This window comes from Erpetoichthys calabaricus, chromosome 2, assembly GCF_900747795.2.
Source record: "Erpetoichthys calabaricus chromosome 2, fErpCal1.3, whole genome shotgun sequence".
Taxonomy (NCBI): Eukaryota; Metazoa; Chordata; class Cladistia; order Polypteriformes; family Polypteridae; genus Erpetoichthys; species Erpetoichthys calabaricus.
Window position 1 is genome coordinate 42281791 of NC_041395.2, and position 23674 is coordinate 42305464.

Consider the following 23674-nt stretch of genomic DNA (forward strand, 5'->3'; position numbering starts at 1 on the left):
CAGATTTACATTATTTAATTAATAAAAAAAATGCTAAATACATTTAAAATAATTCATTTTATGTGCTCTTCACATTTAGCTTCTGTTTTTTGGGATTTTGTTAAAAGTGAATGTTTCATATACTGTGAATTTAAACGTGAATACATACCTTCTTTCCATTTCTTTTTGTCATCACGCTTGACTAAATCATCTGTAAAAAGGTAAAATCAAGGAAAGGAATGTTAACATGATATTTTTTTAAAGTGTTTTTCTTTTTTATAAATGTGATAGCCGTTTGGGACATACAGGTTTAAGGATGGTGACCTTGAAGAGAGTTCACACATGCAGACATTCTTCCACTATGTACTTGCCTAAGGTACAAGGTTTTATTTAGTCATGTTTAAAGAAGAAAATGTGAAACTTGCCTTCCTAGTTGCATCTAATAACAGACAGTAATGAATGAACACAAACAAATAGAGACAAGACAGGTTTAAAACTATAATGTTTTTAATCATTTGAAAACGAGATTCTTTGCTAACCAGTTCTAGCTGTGTGATAGTGCATTTTTACCTAACATGGTTACATGATACCAGTGTTATTAATGTTAATGAAAACTAAAACAAAAATATGTTGTAAATGAAAAAAATCATCATATCTCTGAATGTAAACTAGATCTAAATAAAAATGAAAAACAAACAAAGTTGAAGCTATTTTTTGTAGTTTTAACTTTTACCACAATCATCGTTGTGCATAATGTATACACAAGTGTGTGGCTGCTGGTATATTTATTAAATAATATTTAAAACCTGTCCATGCAGTCATAAATTTGGTTAAGAATGATCATTGATTTGTATGCATGTGTTAAGTATCCCTCACTGCTGGCATCTGAGACTGGATTTTATTGGTCTTTTCATCTATCAGTCAAGCTTTCCCTTTTAGAACCGATTACAAAAGCCTCAACATTTGTCAATGACTCATTCTGTGGACTTCATTTGCCAAAATTGACGGTCAGTCAAAAGTGTTCCACTGTCAGCAAAAGGCAGGCAATTTTCACAACACTTCAATGAAAAGGCAGTCAAATTAAAAAATGCCATACATTTGGAAGATACAGCTAAATAGTCTGAAAAATTAAATATGAGGAGGATTTGTTAAGCTCAATGAATACTCATCCACACGCTTCAAATTCAGGCATTGGCACGTAGACTTATCTTGCTCAACTGCAAGAATCCTAACTCACCTATTCTAAGTCAGTGGGTAACTGATGTTATATGCTATTTGAAACTGGAAAAAATCAGATTCACACTTAGAGGATCTGTGCAGAATTTGGCAGGATCTAATCAATAACATTTTAGAATAAGCATTTAAAGCACTGAGGAAGCAGATTCTTTCCATATTTCGATTTCTTCTCCATTTATCATTATTTACTTATTAATTCATCTATTTACTTATTTTTACTAGCTTTAAGTTTTACTCTGTTGGCCATGCTCTCTTTCTCAGGGGTGGGGGTTGATTTGTTTTCAATCCTATTTTTGTAAAAACTGATCAATTTGTATGTAATGTTGTGTGATTACAATAAAATCAATTAAATTCTAAAACAAAATTCAGGCATAATTTAGGCTAGAAAAAAAAGGTATCTTTATACATCAAAGAAGGTACGCACGTCAGCCATTTAACCTTACTTCAAAACAGGTAATGCTCATTTATTGAATTAAACATTTCAGTGACAGATTAAGCAGATGGGGAGCATGGAGTCAAAGTTATCAACTAAGGTGACATTACACATATGTGCTTAGTTTTAATTAGGTTATTAGTACTGATATAAAATTATGAGTGGTGTGGTGTGAGAGGGAACATTCCTGCTACACTATCATGATGAACTGCTCTATGTTAAATATTTCATTGATAGCAAATGAATGACATGAAATAATCTTAATATATTTAGAATGATGCAGGTTTGTAAAGTTTGTAACAGGGGATCTCCCTTCAAGTGTTTACTTTGCAGTAGGTCTAGCAGATGAATAGCCATTGAATGGCTGAGGCTGCAAAACTGATAATGAAATTCTCTCTTATCCTATTCATTGTTACTTATTCTAAGTGTCTTGGGTAATTGCAACATCAACAAATATATTCCTACATGTAACTGTTGAAAGTTTTCTTTTTTCTCCTGCTTGTTTCTTAATTTAATTCCATACTTTGACTTTCAAATATTTATTAATGTTAGCTACTAGTTTGTCTCCTGTGTTAGTAAAGTCATCTTTGCTTTTATTTCTATGGTACTATTTTGACTATTCTGAAGCACTCTGAGCATTCAAAAGGTGCTATATGAATAAAATGTAATAATAATAATAATAATAATAATAAAAGCAACAAAAATAATATTACTATCACACGGTGCCATGACTTCAGGTTTCATTGACAGCCTGGTCGGTGTGTCTATGCAGTTTTAATGTTCTCCCAATGTGTATGTCACTGAGTGAGCGTAACTTGAGATATTGTTTAATAGAAGTTTTTTCGTTAAGGTCTCTCAGTTGCCAAAATATATTTATAAACAGAGTTCAAGTAATGATTTAAACAGTATTTTAAAAAATATGTAAAATAAGAATTACCTGAAAAAAAAAAAACACTTTCAGAGTTTCAAAATGGGTAGATCTCATATAGTTCACAGAAGGAGATATCAAAAATAAATATAAAATAACAGGATATGCATGCAAGGATCTTACTGCTTGCAAAAGAAATCTCAAAAATAAAATTAATGGCATCACAGCACACTTGTTATTTGATTCTTGCATTTTTTTGATTATACTGGAAGCCTTGAACTCTCACATTATGATAAGAAAATAAGAGTTTTGTCACAGATAGTAAAATCGTATGTATTAAGTTGACAGGTAAATAATTAATTACATCAATTTCGAACACTATAAAAAAAACTGTGTTTTTATACTTGTCCACACTTTTGATGAGTAATGCAAAACTAAACAAAATGTAACAAAAACTAAAAGTTGGTAACTGAAAAACTAAAACTAAATGAAAAAGAAGAAAAAACAATAAAACCTAAAACACATAAATTAAAAGTAAATAAAAACTAAAACTAAAGCATATCTTAAAACTAGAAAATCACTCTTAACATGATACAGGGAAAGGGAGACCCTCACAATCAAATGGGATTTTAACCAGCTCAGGTACTAACCCCCTGGGATGCGATTTCACTGAAAAAAGAGAGCAGTGATGTTGAAAACAAACATAAAACATTAACCTTCAAGGGAAAAAAACTCACAGTAATCTAAAGCCTAATACAAAAGCATTTAAGATAATACATAAACAACTGGATAATAATACAGTATATCCAATAGAAGAGTAAATAAAAGGAGAGCAGTCAAGTTTGTGTATGGGTGTGGAAATTCCCCTTAGTGGATTCCACAGACTTTTAAATCAACAAAAGACCACACAGTCCAGCAAAAAAATTAACTTCATCCATATAGTGTAAGGTACCAATATGATTTTCATACCATTCTCTGAGTGTACACTAGTGATTCTCAACCCTTCTAGTCTAAGGCTCCACATTTTATCAATTTTTATTCACTGATAACTCATTATAATCAGTAATTTTAAAGTAAATGAACCAGTATTTTTCTGTGAATGGCACACATTAACAAATAACAGTAAATACATAGTCAGCATTTAAATACAGTGTATATAACAAATTAAATACACACGGAATTCACCTTAACTTTACTTGAAACATGTGTATTTAATACTGGAACAAATGTAGTTTTGATTTGTCTTTTCAATAGGTAACCTACACTTATATCCGATTTTCACAAGTTTGCCAAAATCAGGGGTAAGTAAACAAAATTCATAGAGTAATATGTTTTATTGTGCTGAGGCGGACTCGTCAATTTCGGTGCAGATATCTACTGCATAAGGCAAGACAAACTGTTATGCAATTGTGTGCACTTTCTTATGTTTGGCAATTGAATGTGCAATGAGATGATGCCCTGACTGCATGCTGGCTTGTTGTACACACATACTAAAATGTTTTTAGTGAAGAGTTAAGATTTGAATTATTCATTTTAGAAAGTCAAACAATTTAGTTCAGTAAGTGACATATCTTATTGTCAAATGTCTTTGCTGCTGAAGTATTCTTGAATTTGTTTGGAAATAATCGCACCACAGATAACCACAGAAAATGCATAAAGGCTGTTGCTCACCATACCTCTGAAAATATGGGTTGTATGTTCTTAAAACATTCCAATTTCGTTCACGTTATTAGGATTAATGTTGTGAATCTAATACAAGGTATTTGAAGAACTTGTCCCTGCTCACTGGCTTTCCTAATGAAGCAATGGCATTTTGTTTTTAAACTAAAGCTGATGATGCATTTAGGGTGTTCAGCAACCCACATTTGGGGTAAAACCCACTGGCTGAGAAACACTAATTGACAACATAGCAAACCTGTCTATCTATGACTCACTTGCTGTACTTTGAGTGAGCATTCTGTAAATGATCAAGTCATGAAAGATACTGTACATCATAAAGTTAACATTCTTACCATATTTAGCCCTGAGTGCATCATATTCTGAAAGAGAACATTTTAAATCTCTGGTTACACATTAAACACCAAAATAGTTAAGATGGATAACAATTATGCATTTTCTTATTTTTGGAGAATTCTGAAAGATTATTAGAATAATAAGAAAAAAAAAACAAACAAAAAAAAACCATAGAAAATAAAGTGTTTCCAGAAAAACTGTTACTGAACTGTATATATTTTCAGATATTTTATTTAGGTTTTAATGGCACAAATTATTATTCCAATGCTTTTTACTATTAAAAGTTGTTTCTTTTTAAAACCAACCTGTTCTCCAATTGCAAAAAAATGTACAAATGTTTTCTCAAACCATTGTGAAGTATCTCATACATCTATGCTGTGGTGTGAGCACACATTATGAACTGTGCTTTTTGTGAGTCTCCCCACCTCTTGTATACTGTCCAGTGTGACATAATAATGCTATTTAAGTTTGTGTATGGGTGTGGAAATTCCCCTTAGTGGATTCCACATACTTGCAAATCAACAAAACAGCACAAAGTCCAGCAAAAAATGTAACATCATCCATATTAGTGTAAGGTCCCAACATGATTTTCATACCATTCTCTGAGTCTACACTAGTGATTCTCAACCCTTCTGGTCTAAAGCTCCACATTTTATCAATTTTTATTCACTGATAACTCATTATAATCAGTAAATTTAAAGTAAATAGACCAGCATTTCTCTGTGAATGGCACACATTAACAAATAACAGTAAATACATAGTCAGCATTTAAATACAGTGTACATAAAAGATTAAATACACATGGTATTCACCTTAAAATTACTTAACAAGTGCGTATTTAATACTAGAACAAATTTAGTTTTGATTTGTCTTTTCTATAGGTAACCTACACTTATATCCAATTTTCACAAGTTTGCAAAAATCAGGGGTAAGTAAACAAAATTCATAGAGTAATATGTTTTATTGTGCTGAGGCGGACTTGTCAATTTTGGCGCACATATGTACTGCATAAGGCAAGACAAATTGTTTTGCAATTGTGTGCGCTTTCTTATATTTGGCAATTGAATGTGCAATGAGACGATGCCCTTAGTTCATGCTGGCTTGTTGTACACACATACTAAAATGTTTTTAATGAAGAGTTAAGATTTGAATGATTCATTTTAAAAAGTCAAACAATTTAGTTCTTTAAATAACATATTTTATTTTCAAATGTCTTTGTTGCTGAAGGATTCATGAATTTGTTTGTTAATATCGCATCACAGATAACCACAGAAAATGCGTAATGGCTGTTGCTCACCATACCTCAGAAAATCTGGATTGTATGTTCTTAAAACATTTCTATTTGATTTAAGTTTTTGGGATGAATGTTGTGTGTCTAATACAAGGCATTTGAGGAACTTGTCCCTGCTCACTGGCTTTTCTAATGAAGCAATGGCATTTTTTTTAAACTAAAGCTGATGACGCATTTAGGGTGTTCAGCAACCCACATTTGGGGTAAAACCCACTGGTTGAGAAACACTACTTGACAACATACCAAACCTGTCTATCTTTGATTCACTCGATGTACTCTGAGAGAGCTTTCTTTAAATGATCAAGTCAAGCAAGATAAAGTGCAACATAAAGTTAACATTCTTACCATATTTAGCCCTGAGTGCATCATATTCTGAAAGAGAACATTTTAAATCTCTGGTTACACATTAAGCACCAAAATAATTAAGATGGACAATTATGCATTTTCTAATTTATGGAGAATTCTGAAAGATTACTAGAATAAAATGAAAACAAAACAAAAAATAAATAAAATACAAACATTCATAGAAAATAAAGTATTTCCTGAAACAACTGTTACTGAACTGTATATATTTTCAGATTTTTTCCATAGGTTTTAATGACACTAGTTATTATTCCAATGCTTTTAACTATTAAAAGTTGTTTCTTTTAAAAACCAACCTGTTCTCCAATTGCAAAAATCTGTACAAATGTTTTACCAAACCAGTCTGAAATAATAATTCATACATTTATATAGCGCTTTTCTCAGTACTCAAAGCACTATCCACACAATTGAAGGAACTGGGAAGCGAACCCACAATCTTCCACAGTCTCCTTACTGCAAAGCAGCAGCTCTACCACTGCACCACCTGTGAAGTATCTCATATATCTACGCTGTGCTGTGAGCACACATTATGAACTGTGCTTTTTGTGTGTCTCCCCACCTCTTATATACTGCCCAGTGTGACATTATAATGCTTTTTAAGAACCTGTGTGATGCTCATGTTTAGCAGATCTAAATGTGCCAAAACATATTCCTGTACCTAACATGTACTGTTGAATTAACTGTGTTTTATTCTAACTTGATACCATTAAATCACATTAAATAACTTTAATTACTAGGACACCTTTATCTCTGGAAAAGACACTAATCCTCACTTGACTTGTATAAGGTTAATATTTCAAGTGCACCTTGACAAGGATCCTCTTTTTACCCTGAGGCTATAGTAACAAATTTGGAAAGAAACCTTGCAAAAGATACTCCCGTTTGTGACATCAAAAGGCAATGACACACAATGTTTCTCTCTCCATTTTGCCTGAGAATAAACTGAGGTAGCATGGACACCTGCCTTTCACCTGTTACTGCTGGACTCCACTCCACTAAAGTCCTCAATAACCCTAAACTACACACAGTGTTAAGAAAATTGACATAATACAATGTTCTTATTTTTTAATGCCACTGCTGAAAGAAAATATACCTGTAATTGTTCACATAGAGAGAATAATAAACTACTGAGCATAATGTTGAGACTTGCAGTGAAATCAAACAAAGTACATTTCAAAAGCAGGCGATTCTGGGTGTATTTTTAGGCCTTAGGAGTAATTATATCTCAGTTGTAGACAATTGTATTTTCTTCTCATGTGTTCTTGCAAATGACTCAGATTTACATTATTTAATTAATAAAAAAATGCTAAATAAATTTAAAATAATTCATTTTATGTGCTCTTCACATTTAGCTTCTGTTTTTTTGGATCTTGTTAAAAGTGAATGTTTCATATACAGTGAATTTAAACGTGAATACATACCTTCTTTCCATTTCTTTTTGTCATCACGCTTGACTAAATCATCTGTAATAAGGTAAAATCAAGGAAAGGAATGTTAACATGAAATTTTTTAAAAGTGTTTTCTTTTTTATAAATCTGATAGCCGTTTGGGACATACAGGTTTAAGGATGGTGACCTTGAAGAGAGCTCACACATGCAGACATTCTTCCACTATGTACTTGCCTAAGGATCAAGGTTTTTATTAATGTTATGTTTACCGAAAGAAAATGTGAAACTTGCCGTCTTAGTTGTATCTAGTAACAGACAGTAATGAATAAACACAAACAAATAGAGAAAAGACAGGTTAAAAACTAATATTTTTAATCATTTGAAAACGAGACTCTTTGCTAACCAGTTCTAGCTGTGTGATAGTGCATTTTTACCTAACATGGTTACAAGATACCAGTGTAATTCCTGTTAATGAAAAGTAAAACAAAAATATATTGTAAATGAAAAAAATCATCATATCCCTGAATGAAAATTATATCTAAATAAAAATGAAAAAAACAAACAAAGTTGAAGCTATTTTTTTGTAATTTTAACTTTCACCACAATCATCTTTGTGCATAATGTATACACAAGTGTGTGGCTGCTGGTATACTTATTAAATAATATTTAAAACCTGTCTGTGCAGTCATAAATTTAGTTCAGAATGATCATTGATTTGTGTGCATGTGTTAAGTATCCCTCACTGCTGTCATCTGAGACTGCGGATTTTATTGGTCTTTTCATCTATCAGTCAAGCTTTCCCTTCTAGAACCGAATACAAAAGCCTCAACACTTGTCAATGACTTATTCTTTGGATTTCATTTGCCAAAATTGATGGTCAGTCAAAAGTGTTCCACTGTCAGCAAATTGCAGGCAATTTTCAAGACACTTCAATGAAAAGGCACTTAAATTAAAAAATGCCACACATTTAGAAGATACAGCTAAATAGTCTGAAAAATTTTTCTTCTTCTTTCGGCTGCTTCTCTTAGGGGTTGCCACAGTGGATCATCTTCTTCCATATCTTTCTATCCTCTGCATCTTGTTCTGTTACACCCATCACCTGCATGTCCTCTCTCACCACATTCACAAACCTTCCCTTAGGCCTTCCTCTTTTCCTCTTCCCTGTCAGCTCTATCCTTAGCATCCTTCTCCCAATATACCCAGCATCTCTCCTCTGCACATGTCCAAACCAACGCAATCTCGCCTCCCTGACTTTGCCTTCAAACTGTCCAACTTGATTTTAAATATGATAAATGAACTTAATATATATAGAATGATGCATCTTTGTAAAGTTTTAACAGGGGATCTCCCTTCAAATGTTTACTTTGCAGTAGGTCTACACTATAACAATAATAATATTACTATCACACGGTGCCATGACTTCAGGTTTGATTGCCAGCCTGGTCTGTGTGTCTATGCAGTTTCAATGTTCTCCCAATGTGTATGTCACTGAGTGAGCGTAACTTGAGATATTGTTTATTAGAAGTTTGCCATTAAGGTCTCTCAATTGCCAAAATCTGTTTATTAACAGAGTTCAAATAATGACTTAAACAGTATTTTAAAAAATATGTAAAATAAGAATTACCTGAAAAAAAAAACACTTTCAGAGTATCAAAATGTGTAGATCTCATATAGCTCATAGAAGGAGATATCAAAAATAAATATAAAATAACAGGATATGCATGCAATGATCTTACTGCTTGCAAAAGGATTTTCAAAAATAAAAAAGTGTTTTTGAAATTAAAAAAACGTAACTAAACTTGTTTCAGGTTAATGGCATCACAGCACACTTGTTATTTGATTCTTGCATTTTTTGATTATATTGGAAGCCTTGAACTCTCACATTATGATAAGAAAATAAGAGTTTTGTCACAGATAGTAAAATTGTATGCATTAAGTTGACAGGTACAACATGAATTACATCGATTTCGAACATTATAAAGAAAAACTGTGTTTTTACACTTGTCCACATTTTTGATGAGTAATGCAAAACTAAAAAAAAGTAACAAAAATTAAAAGTTGTTAACTGAAAAACTAAAAATAAATGAAAAAGAATTAAATAAATAAATAAAAATAAAACCTAAAACACAAAATTAAAAACTACATAAAAACAAAAAACTAAAGCATATCTTAAAACTAGAAAATCACTCTTTACATGTTACAGGGAAAGGGAGACCCTCACAATCAAATGGGATTTTAACCAGCTGAGGTACTAACCCCCTGGGATGCGTGTTTACTGAAAAAAGAGTGCAGTGATGTTGAAAACAAACATAAAACATTAACCTTCAAAGGAAAAACAACCTCACTTACAGTAATCTAAAGCTTAATACCAAAACATTTAAGATAATGTATAAACAATAGGATAATAATATATCCAATAGAAGAGTAAATAAAATGAGAGGAGTCAAGTTTGTGTATGGGTGTGGAAATTCCCCTTAGTGGATTCCACAGACTTGCAAATCAACAAAAGAGCACAAAGTCCAGCAAAAAATGTAACATCATGCATATAGTGTAAGGTCCCAACATGATTTTCATACCATTCTCTGAGTCTACACTAGTGATTCTCAACCCTTCTGATCTAAAGCTCCACATTTTATCAATTTTTATTCACTGATAACTCATTGTAATCAGCAATTTTAAAGTAAATAAACCAGCATTTTTCTGTGAATGGCACACATTAACAAATAACAGTAAATACATAGTCAGCATCTAAATACAGTGTACATAACAGATTAAATACACGATATTCAACGTAAAATTGCTTGACACATGCGTATTTAATACTGGAACAAATTTAGTTTTGATTTGTCTTTTCAATAGGTAACCTACACTTATATCCAATTTTCACAAGTTTGCTAAAATCAGGGGTAAGTAAACAAAATTCATAGAGTAATATGTTTTATTGTGCTGAGGCGGACTTGTCAATTTTGGCGCACATATCTACTGCATAAGGCAAGACAAACTATTTTGCAATTGTGTGCGCTTTCTTAAACAGTATTTAGCAATTGAATGTGCAATGAGATGATGCCATGAGTGCATGCTGGCTTGTTTTACACACATACTAAAATGTTTTTTATGAAGAGTTAAGATTTGAATGATTCATTTTAAAAAGTCAAACAATTTAGTTTTTTAAGTAACATATTTTATTTTCAAATGTCTTTGTTGCTGAAGGATTCATGAATTTGTTTGGTAATATCGCATCACAGATAACCACAGAAAATGCGTAATGGCTGTTGCTCACCATACCTCAGAAAATCTGGATTGTATGTTCTTAAAACATTTCTATTTGGTTCAAGTTCTTGGGATGAATGTTGTGAATCTAATACAAGGCATCTGAGGAACTTGTCCCTGCTCACTGGCTTTCCTAATGAAGTAATTGCATTTTTCTTTTAAACTAAAGTTGATGAAGCATTTAGGGTGTTCAGCAACCCACATTTGGGGTAAAACCCACTGGTTGAGAAACAATACTTTACAACATAGCAAACCTATCTATCTCTGATTCACTCGCTGTACTTTGAGTGAGCTTTCTGTAAATGATCAAGTCGAGCAAGATACTGTGCAACATAAAGATAACATTCTTACCATATTTAGCCCTGAGTGCATCATATTCTGAAAGAGAACATTTTAAATCTCTGGTTACACATTAAGCACCAAAATAATTAAGATGGACAATTATGCAATTTCTAATTTTTGGAGAATTCTGAAAGATTACTAGAATAAAATGAAAATAAAACAAAAAATAAATAAAATACAAACATTCATAGAAAATAAAGTATTTCCTGAAACAACTGTTACTGAACTGTAACTGTATTTTTAGGCCTTAGGAGTAATTATATCCCAGTTGCAGACAATTGTATTTTCTTCTCATGTGTTCTTTCAAATGACTCAGATTTACATTATTTAATTAATAAAAAAATGCTAAATAAATTTAAAATAATTCATTTTATGTGCTCTTCACATTTAGCTTCTGTTTTTTTGGATCTTGTTAAAAGTGAATGTTTCATATACTATGAATTTAAACGTGAATACATACCTTCTTTCCATTTCTTATTGTCATCACGCTTGACTAAATCATCTGTAATAAGGTAAAATCAAGGAAAGGAATGTTAACATGACATTTTTTAAGAGTGTTTTTCTTTTTTATAAATGTGATAGCCGTTTGGGACATACAGGTTTAAGGATGGTGACCTTGAAGAGAGTTCACACATGCAGACATTCTTCCACTATGTACTTGCCTAAGGTTCAACGTTTTTATTTTGTCATGTTTAAAGAAGAAAATGTGAAACTTGCCTTCCTAGTTGCATCTTATAACAGACAGTAATAAATAAACACAAACAAATACAGACAAGACAGGTTAAAAACTGTAATGTTTTTAATCATTTGAAAACGAGATTCTTTGCTAACCAGTACTATCTCTGTGATAGTGCATTTTTACCTAACATGGTTACATGATACCAGTGTTATTAATGTTAATGAAAACTAAAACAAAAGTATGTTGTTAATGAAAAAAAATCATCATTTCCCTGAATGAAAACTAGATCTAAATAAAAATGAAAAAAAGCAAACAAAGATGAAGGTATTTTTTTTAATTTTAACTTTCACCACAATCATCTTTGTGCATAATGTATACACAAGTGTGTGGCTGCTGGTATACTTATTAATTAATATTTAAAACCTGTCTGTGCAGTCATAAATTTAGTTCAGAATGATCATTGATTTGTGTGCATGTGTTAAGTATCCCTCACTGCTGGCATCTGAGACTGTGGATTTTATTGGTCTTTTCATCTATCAGTCAATCTTTCCCTTTTAGAACCGAATACAAAAGCCTCAACACGTGTCAATGACTCATTCTGTGGATTTCATTTGCTGAAATTGACGGTCAGTCAAAAGTGTTCCACTGTCAGCAAACAGCAGGCAATTTTCACAACACTTCAATGAAAAGGCACTCAAATTTAAAAATGCCACACATTTGGAAGATACAGCTAAATAGTCTGAAAAATTAAATATGAGGAGGATGTGTTAAGATCAATGAATACTCATCCACACGCTTCAAATTCAGGCATTGGCACGTAGACTTACCTTGTTCAACTGCAAGAATCCTAACTCACCTTTTCTAAGTCAGTGGGTAACTGATGTTATATACTATTTGAAACTGGAAAAAATCAGATTAGCACTTAGAGGATCTGTGCAGAACTTTTTCAGAACCTGGCAGGATCTAATCAATAAAAATTTAGAATAAGCATTTAAAGCACTCAGGAAGCAGATTCTTTCCCCATTTCGATTTCTTCTCCATTTATCTTTATTTACTTATTAATTCATCTATTTACTTATTTTTACTAGCTTTAAGTTTTACTTGGCTGGCCTTGCTCTCTTTCTCAGGGATGGGGGTTGATTTGTTTTCAATCGTATTTTTGTAAAACCTGATCAATTTGTATGTAATGTTGTGTGATTACAATAAAATCAATAAAATTATAAAAAAAAATTCAGGCATAATTTAGGCTGGAAAAAAAGGTATCTTTATACATCAAAGAAGGTACACACGTCAGCCATTTAACCTTACTTCAAAACGGATAATGCTCATTAATTGAATGAAACTTTTCAGTGACATATTAAGCAGTTGCGGAGCATGCAGTCAAAATGATCAACCAAGGTGACATTACACATATGTGCTTAGTTTTAATTAGGTTATTAGTACTGATATAAAATTATGAGTGGTGTGGTGTGAGAGGGAACATTCCTGCTACACTATCATGATGAACTGCTCTATGTTAAATATTTCATTGATAGCAAATCAATGACATGCAGTAATCTTAATATACTTAGAGTGATGCAGGTTTGTAAAGTTTTTAACAGGGGATCTCAATTCAAGTGTTTACTTTGTAGGTCTAGCAGATGAACAGCCATTGAATGGTTGAGGCTGCAAAACTGATAATGAAATCCACTCTTATCCTATTCATTGTTCCTTATTCTAAGTGTCTCGGGTAATTGTAACATCAACAATTATTTTTCTGCATGTAACTGTTGAAAGTTTTCTTTTTTCTCCTGCTTGTTTCTTAATTTAATTCAATATATTGACTTTCAAATATTTTTTAATGTTTGCTACTAGTTTGTCTCCTGTGTTAGTAAAGTCATCTTTGCTTTTATTTCTATGATATTCTTTTGACTATTCTGAAGCACTCTGAGCATTTGAAAGGTGCTATATGAATAAAATGTATTATTATTATTATTATTAATAATAATAATAATAATAATAATAATAATAATAATAATTAGTGAGCGTAACTTGAGATATTGTTTATTAGAAGTTTGCCATTAAGGTCTCTCAATTGCGAAAATCTGTTTATTAACAGAGTTCAAGTAATGACTTAAGTATTTTAAAAAATATATAAAATAAGAATTACCTGAAAAAAAAAACACTTTCAGAGTTTCAAAATGGGTAGATCTCATATAGTTCACAGAACAAGATATCAAAAATAAATATAAAATAACAGGATATGCATGCAATGATCTTACTGCTTGCAAAAGGAATCTCAAAAATAAAAAATGTGTTTTTGAAATTAAAAAAACGTAACTAAACTTGTTTCAGGTTAATGGCATCACAGCACACTTGTTATTTGATTCTTGCATTTTATGATTATACTGGAAGCTTTGAACTCTCACATTATGATAAGAAAATAAGAGTTTTGTCACAGATAGTAAAATCCATCCATCCATCCATCCATCCATCCATTTCCCAACCCGCTGAATCCGAACACAGGGTCACGGGGGGTCTGCTGGAGCCAATCCCAGCCAACACAGGGCACAAGGCAGGGAACCAATCCTGGGCAGGGTGCCAACCCACCGCAGGATAGTAAAATCGTATGTATTAAGTTGACAGGTACAACATGAATTACATCAATTTCGAACACTATAAAGTGTTTTCATACTTGTCCACATTTTTGATGAGTAATGCAAAACTAAAAAAAAAATGTAAGACAAACTAAAAGTTGGTAACTGAAAAACTAAAAATAAATGAAAAAGAAGAAAAAAATAAATAAAAATAAAACCTAAAATACATAATTAAAAAGTAAATAAAAACTAAAACTAAAGCATATCTTAAAACTAGAAAATCACTCTTTACATTTTACAGGGAAAGGGAGACCCTCACAATCAAATGGGATTTTAACCAGCTGAGGTACTAACCCCCTGGGATGTGAGTTCAATGAAAAAAGAGAGCACTGATGTTGAAAACAAAACATAAAACATTAACCTTCAAAGGAAAAACAACCTCACTTACTGTAATGTAAAGACTAATACAAAAACATTTAAGATAATACATAAACAACTGGATAATAATACAGTATATCCAATAGAAGAGTAAATAAAAGGAGAGGAGTCAAGTTTGTGTATGGGTGTGGAAATTCCCCTTAGTGGATTCCACAGACCTGCAAATCAACAAAAGACCACACAGTCCAGCAAAAAAATTAACTTCATGCATATAGTGTAAGGTACCAATATGATTTTCATACCATTCTCTGAGTCTACACTAGTGATTCTCAACCCTTCTAGTCTAAGGCTCCACATTTTATCAATTATTATTCACTGATAACTCATTATAATCAGCAATTTTAAAGTAAATTAACCAGTATTTTTCTGTGAATGGCACACATTAACAAATAACAGTAAATACATAGTCAGCATTTAAATACAGTGTACATAAAAGATTAAATACACATGGTATTCATCTTAAAGTTACTTGACAAGTGCGTATTTAATACTGGAACAAATGTAGTTTTGATTTGTCTTTTCAATAGGTAACCTACACTTATATCTGATTTTCACAAGTTTGCCAAAATCAGAGGTAAGTAAACAAAATGCAATGAGTAATATATTTTATTGTGCTGAGGCTGACACGTCAATTTTGGTGCACATATCTACTGCATAAGGCAAACTGTTTTGCAATTGTGTGCGCTTTCTTATATTTGGCAATTGAATGTGCAATGAGATGATGCCCTGAGTGCATGCTGGCTTGTTGAACACACATACTAAAATGTTTTTAATGAAGAGTTAAGATTTGAATTATTCATTTTAAAAAGTCAAACAATTTAGTTCTTTAAGTAACATATTTTATTTTCAAATGTCTTTGCTGCTGAAGGATTTATGAATTTGTTTGTTAGTATCGCACCACAGAAAATGCGTAATGGCTGTTGCTCACCATACCTCAGGAAATATGGGTTGTATGTTCTTAAAACATTTCTATTTGGTTTAAGTTTCTGGGATGAATGTTGTGAGTCTAATACAAGGCATTTGAGGAACTTATCCCTGCTCACTGGTATTCCTAATGAAGCAATGGCATTTTTTTTTAAACTAAAGCTGATGACACATTTAGGGTGTTCAGCAACCCACATTTGGGGTAAAACCCACTGGTTGAGAAACACTACTTTACAACATACCAAACCTGTCTATCTTTGATTCACTCACTGTACTTTGAGAGAGCTTTCTTTAAATGATCAAGTCAAGCAAGATACTGTGCATCATAAAGTTAACATTCTTACCATATTTAGCCCTGATTGCATCATATTCTGAAAGAAAAAAAATTTAATCTCTGGTTACGCATTAAGCACCAAAATAATTAAGATGGATAACAATTATGCATTTTCTTATTTTGGAGAATTCTGAAAGATTATTAGAATAAAATGAAAACAAAACAAAAAAAAAAAAAACATAAAATACAGACATGAACAGAAAATAAAGTGTTTCCAGAAAAAACTGTTACTGAAGTGTAAATATTTTCAGATATTTTCTTAAGGTTTTAATGGCACTAGTTATTATTCCAATGCTTTTAACTATTAAAAGTTGTTTCTTTTTAAACTCAACCTGTTCTCCAATTGCAAAAAAATGTACAAATGTTTTCCCAAACCTCTCTGAAGTATCTCATATATCTACGCTGTGCTGTGAGCACACATTATGAACTGTGCTTTTTGTGTGTCTTCCCACTCTTGTACAGTTAGGTCCATAAATATTTGGACAGAGACAACTTTTTTCTAATTTTGGTTCTGTATATTACCACAATGAATTTTAAATGAAACAACTCAGATGCAGTTGAAGTGCAGACTTTCAGCTTTAATTCAGTGGGGTGAGCAGAACGATTGCATAAAAATTTGAGGCAACTAAAGCATTTTTTTAACACAATCCCTTCATTTCAGGGGCTCAAAAGTAATTGGACAAATTAAATAACTGGAAATAAAATGTTCATTTCTAATACTTGGTTGAAAACCCTTTGCTGGCAATGACAGCCTGAAGTCTTGAACTCACGGACATCACTAGATGCTGGGTTTCCTCCTTTTTAATGCTCTGCCAGGCCTTTACTGCAGTGACTTTCAGTTGCTGTTTGTTTGTGGGCCTTTCTGTCCGACATTTAGTCTTCAACAAATGAAATGCATGCTCAATTGTGTTAAGATCAGGTGACTGACTTGTATCATGAAACACCACCCAATCAATTTGACTGCATTTAGCTAGATTTGAGCAGACAGTATATCTCTGAACACCTCAGAATTCATTCGGCTGCTTCTGTCCGGTGTCACATCATCAATAAACATTAGTGTCCCAGTGCCATTGGCAGCAATTTATGCCCAAGACATCACACTCCCTCCACCATGTTTTACAGATCATGTGGTATGCTTTGGATAATGAGCTGTTCCATGCCTTCTCCATACTTTTTTCTTACCATCATTCTGGTAGAGGTCGATCTTGGCTTCATCTGTCCAAAGAATGCTTTTCCAGAACTCTGCTGGCTTTTTTAGATGTTCTTTAGCAAAGTCCAATCTAGCCTTTCTATTCTTGAAGCTTATGAGTGGCTTGCACCTTGCAGTGCACCCTCTGTATTTACTTTCATGCAGTCTTCTCTTTATGGTAGACTTGGATATCGATACGCCTACCCCCTGGAGAGTGTTGTTCACTTGGTTGGCTGTTGTGAAGGGGTTTCTCTTCACCATGGAAATGATTCTGCGATCATCCACCACTGTTGTCTTCCGTGGACGTCCAGGTCTTTTTGCGTTGCTGAGTTCACCAGTGCTTGCTTTGTTTCTCAGGATGTACCAAACTGTAGATTTTGCCACTCGTAATATTGTAGCAATTTCTCGGATGGGTTTTTTCTGTTTTCGCAGCTTAAGGATGGCTTCTTTCACCTGCATGGAGAGCTCCTTTGAATGCATGTTGTCTGTTCACAGCAAAATCTTCCACATGCAAGCACCACACCTCAAATCAACTCCAGGCCTTTAATCTGCTTAATTGATAATGACATAACGACGGACTTTCCCACACCTGCCCATGAAATAGCCTTTGAGTAAATTGTCCAATTACTTTTGAGCCCCTGAAATGAAGAGATTGTGTTAAAAAATGCTTTAGTTGCCTCACATTTTTATGCAATTGTTTTGTTCACCCCACTGAAGTAAAGCTGAAAGACTGCACTTCAACTGCATCTGAGTTGTTTCATTTAAAATTCATTGTGGTAATGTACAGAATATTTATGGACCTAACTGTATACTGTCCAGTGTGACATTATAATGCTTTTTAAAAACCTGTGTGATGCTCGTGTTTAGCAGATCTAAATGTGCCAAGACAAATTCCTGTACCTAACATGTACTGTTGAATTAAACTGTGTTTTATTCTAACTTGATACCATTAAATCACATTAAATAACTTTAATTACTAGGACACCTTATCTCTGGAAAAGACACTAATCCTCACTTGACTTGTGTAAGGTTAATACTTGAAGTGCACCTTGATGAGGATCCTCTTTTTACCCTGAGGCTGCACTAATAGATTTGGAAAGAAACCTTGCAAAAGATGATTCCGTTTGTGTCATCAAAAGGCAATGACACACAATGTTTCTCTCTCCATTTTGCCTGAAAATAAACTGAGGTAGCATGGACACCTGCCTTTCACCTGTTACTGCTGGACTCCACTCCACTAAAGTCCTCAATAACCCTAAACTACACACAGTGTTAAGAAAATTGACATAATACAATGTTCTTGTTTTTTTAATGCCACTGCTGAAAGAATATTACCTGTAATTGTTCACATAGAGAGAATAATAAACTACTGAGCATAATGTTGAGACTTACAGTGAAATCAAACAAAGTACTTTTCAAAAGCAGGCGATTCTTGGTGTATTTTTAGGCCTTAGCAGTAATTATATCCCAGTTGCAGACAATTGTATTTTCTTCTCATGTGTTCTTGCAAATGACTCAGATTTACATTATTTAATAATAAAAAAATGCTAAATAAATTAAAAATAATTAATTTTATGTGCTCTTCACACTTAGCTTCTGTTTTTTGGGATTTTGTTAAAAGTGAATGTTTCATATACTGTGAATTTAAGCGTGAATACATACCTTCTTTCCATTTCTTATTGTCATCACTCTTGACTAAATCATCTGTAATAAGGCAAAATCAAGGAAAGGAATGTTAACATAAATTTTTTTAAAAGTGTTTTTCTTTTTTATAAATGTGATAGCCGTTTGGGACATACAGGTTTAAGGATGGTGACCTTGAAGAGAGTTCACACATGCAGACATTCTTCCACTATGTACTTGCCTAAGGTTCAAGGTTTTTATTTAATCATGTTTAAAGAAGAAAATGTGAAACTTGCCTTCCTAGTTGCATCAAATAACAGGCAGTAATAAATAAACACAAACAAATAGAGACAAGACAGATTAAAAACTGTAATATTTTTAATCATTTGAAAACGAGATTCTTTGCTAACCAGTTCTAGCTGTGTGATAGTGCATTTTTACCTAACATGGTTACATGATACCAGTGTTATTCCTTATAATGAAAACTAAAACAAAAATATGTTGTTAATGAAAAAAAATCAGCATTCCCCTGAATAAAAACTAGATCTAAATAAAAATGAAACAAAAAACACAAGCAAAGGTGAAGCTATTTTTTGTAATTTTAACTTTCACCACAATCATCTTTGTGCACAATGTATACACAAGTGTGTGGCTGCTGGTATACTTATTAAATAATATTTAAAACCTGTCCATGCAGTCATAAATTTAGTTAAGAAAGTTAAGAATGATCATTGATTTGTGTGCATGTGTTAAGTATCTCTCACTGCTGGCATCTGAGACTGTGGATTTTATTGGTCTTTTCATCTGTCAGTCAATCTTTCCCTTTTAGAACCGAATACAAAAGCCTCAACACTTGTCAATGAATTATTCTGTGGATTTAATTTGCCAAAATTGACGGTCAGTCAAAAGTGTTCCAGTGTCAGCAAATAGCAGGCAATTTTCAAAACACTTCATTGAAAAGGCACTCAAATTAAAAAATGCCACACATTTGGAAGATACAGCTAAATAGTCTGAAAAATGAAATATGAGGAGGATTTGTTAAGCTCAATGAATACTCATCCACATGCTTCAGATTCAGGCATTCGCACATAGACTTTCCTTGCTCAACTGGAAGAATCCTAACTCACCTATTCTAAGTCAGTGGGTAACTGATGTTATATGCTATTTGAAACTGGAAAAAATCAGATTAGCACTTAGAGGATCTGTGCAGAACTTTTTCAAAATCTGGCAGAATCTAATCAATAACATTTTAGAATAAACATTTAAAGCACTGAAAGTGTTCAACGACATCTCTCTTATTATTGACTCAGGTGATGCGGCAGTCCTTCTCCTCCTTGACCTGTCCGCTGCCTTTCATACCATTAACCATGAAATATTGCTGATGCGGCTTGAACATCTTGTTGGGCTCAAAGGGGCTGCTCTTAACTGGTTCAGGTCATATTTAACTGGTAGACACTTTTCAGTGACTTTTAATTCCTCTGTTTTATCTACTGCTCCTCTTAAATATGGTGTTCCTCAGGGATCCATTTTGGGTCCTATTTTATTCTCCATATACCTTCACCCTATTGGATCTATTTTTAGGAAATTTAACATTGCTTTTCACTGCTATGCTGATGATAGTCCGGTTTATATTCCTGTTTGCAACTCTACAACAAATCAACTCCACAGCTGTCTGTCTGAACTAAGATCCCAGATGGTTAATAATTTCCTTGACCTAAATCAAAATAAAACAGAGGTGCTTATAGTGGGTCCACCAGCTAAAGCACAAATTGGTCTTGGACTTCTCGGCGCTTTCTCTGTCTTTTCTAAACCTCAAGTCCGCAATCTTGGTGTTACCTTTGACAGTAACCTCTCTTTTGAGAAACAAGTAAATTCTGTAGTCAAGAGTTGCTTTTCCCAACTTCGTCTATTAGGCAAGATGAAGCCTTTTTTATCTTCTAGGGATCTTGAGATAGCTACTCATGCGTTTATTTTTTCTCGCCTCGATTACTGCAACTCGCTGTATTCCGGGATTAACAAATCTCTGATACGCAGGTTACAGTTGGTCCAAAATGCTGCCGCTCGCTTTCTGGTTGGGGCAAGAAAGTATGACTCTGTTTCTTCTATTTTAGCTTCTTTACACTGGCTGCTTGTCAGTTTTCGAATTGATTTTAAAATCTTGCTGCTAGTTTTTAAATCTTTACATGGGCTTGCTCCTGCCTATTTATCTGAACTGTGTGTTTTACATCAGCCATCCAGAGTCCTTAGATTTTCTGGTCAGTCGTGTCTGGTTGTCCCTCGTACCAAGTGTATCACCAAAGGGGACAGGGCTTTTGCAGCTACTGCTCCTCGCCTGTGGAACTCTTTACCTCATCATATAAAGGAGTCGTCTACAACTGAACTGTTCAAAACAAGACTAAAGACTCATTTCTATTCACTTGCATTCAATGACCTTCAGTAATACTGATGGTTTCCTCTTTGTGATTATATAACATTACTTCTATTTATTATGTATTTTATTTTATGTTCATATATTCTATTTCTATTTATGTTTTATGTTAATTATTTTGTTTTTCTTTTATTCTATTATTGTAAAGCACTTTGGCCACAGCATTACTATGTTGTTTTAAATGTGCTATATAAATAAATTGACATTGACACTGATGTTGACACTGAGGAAGCAGATTCTCTCCCCATTTCGATTTCTTCTCCATTTATCTTTATTTACTTATTAATTCATCTATTTACTTATTTTTACTAGCTTTTGGCGTGGCATGCATGTCTCTGGTGACTCTTCCTGTGAAATCAGTAGACGGATTGGGAGAGCATGGGGGGGTCATGAGGTTGCTGGAAAGGGGTGTGTGGCGCTCCCGATATCTATGCAAAGGTCCAAGTCTTTAGAGTCCTGGTGCTTCCTGTCTTGCTATATGGTTGTGAGACATGGACGCTATCCAGTGACTTGAGATGAAGACTGGACTCCTTTGGTACTGTGTCTAACTAGGAAAATCCTTGGGTACCGTTGGTTTGACTTTGTGTTGCTCATGGAGTCCCAATGAGGCACATTACCTGCATAGTGAGAGAGCGTCAGTTCAGCACTACGGCCATGTGGTGCGTTTTCCCAAGGGTGATCCGGCTCATAAGGTCCTCATTGTTGGGGACCCAAGTGACTGGACCAGGCCAAGGGGTCGCCCATGTAACAACTGGCTGCAGCAGATAGAGGGTCATTTCTGGAGGGTAGGACTGGACCACGTGTCTGCCTGGGGGGTTCCCAACCGGGATCCCGAACTGTTTCGACATGTAGTGGGTGCGGCAACACACTGTACCAGTGCATGCTCCCCAACTTGACTTGACTTAAGTTTTACTCTGCTGGCCATGCACTCTTTCTCAGGGGTGGGGGTTGATTTGTTTTCAATCCTATTTTTGTAAAAACTGATCTATTTGTATGTAATGTTGTGTGATTACAATAAAATCAATAAAATTAAAAAAAAAAAAAATTCAGGCATAATTTAGGCTGGAAAAAAATGGTATATTTATACAGCAAATCTTTATACATCCTTAAGATTATTCTCCATTCACATAAATATTGTGTTTTATGGATATTTTGATCAGAGTACATATTTTCTACATTGTTAACTTCTTCTTTAATACATACTATTTTGTATCCTCTCTGAATTACCTATACAAACAAGAAAAAGGAGAAATGAATCAGGCAAATGGTACATTTAACTGTGTTTTTGGCACCATTCTCCATGGAAAGTAATGTCAGAAAAAATAAGTTATACTAAGATAATTTCTGATTTAGTTTAAAAATATGATAACCATGTTATACCCATGGGTTCTGTGGTTTTACAAATACAAAAGAGGTTTTCTACTATTTTGAAAAACATTATTTCAACCACTGCGGTGGGCTGGCGACCTGCCTGGGATTTGTTCCTGCCTTGCGCTCTGTGTTGGCTGGGATTAGCTCCAGCAGACCCCCATGACCCTGTAGTTAGAATATAGCGGGTTGGATAATGGGTGGATGGATTATCTCAACCATACGTATACATTAGCTTTCCATTTCTTATAGATCTATGAAATCTTGCTTGAACGCTAAATATATTTTTGGAATTTAGGGAAACTGCATAAACGTTTTTTCAAGAGTTATTTTTAAATGTCTTATACGTTATGTCTATAACCAATTACACAATTAAATGCTTTCATTTACTTTAATATCATCTACTGTATGGGATGAAAGCAGGGGTATTTCACCTATTTTCCTTTTTATATAGTACAATACATTGATCTCTTTCAGGCTGAAAGGAAGGTGATTTTTTAGCAATGAGCTCTCAAAAACTTAAAGACGTTTTTACATCTGTTGCTTTGTTATGAACAACTTACTGAACTTGTTCTTTAGTTAAAAAAGAAATCCTGAACAGGAAAAAAAAAGTGTGTCTTTCACTCTAGATGTACTTTTGAACAATAATGTCATCTTAAAAATGAGAACTAATATTTTGCATGCAGAAATACAGTAGACATGCCAAGTTGACATGAGTCCAAATATAAAACAAAAGCCTCAAAACTTTACATATTCATTTTATAAAGGCAACAATGATCTTGAGTATAGACCTGTGTAATGAGTTTGCACAAATGCAGTAAAAAGCATATTTGTGTCATTTTAGATAAAATTATACTTTTGTTAAATTCTGCTATTTTAATCCAGCAGTTCCCTTCACATCACTGTTTTCTTCCACAGCAATGTTTCATTCC

The 23674-nt window shown here is 33.4% G+C and overlaps 2 protein-coding genes across 4 annotated transcripts in view; both read right to left on the reverse strand.

Annotated features, from left to right (window-relative positions):
- Positions 1–23674, reverse strand: part of LOC114644521 (cell adhesion molecule DSCAM-like) — a 647203-nt gene that overhangs the window by 531916 nt on the left and 91613 nt on the right. The gene's annotated exons all lie outside the window — the stretch shown is intronic.
- The window catches only part of LOC114669633 (uncharacterized), a 362584-nt gene that overhangs the window by 30632 nt on the left and 308278 nt on the right, over positions 1–23674 (reverse strand). The window lies entirely within an intron of this gene.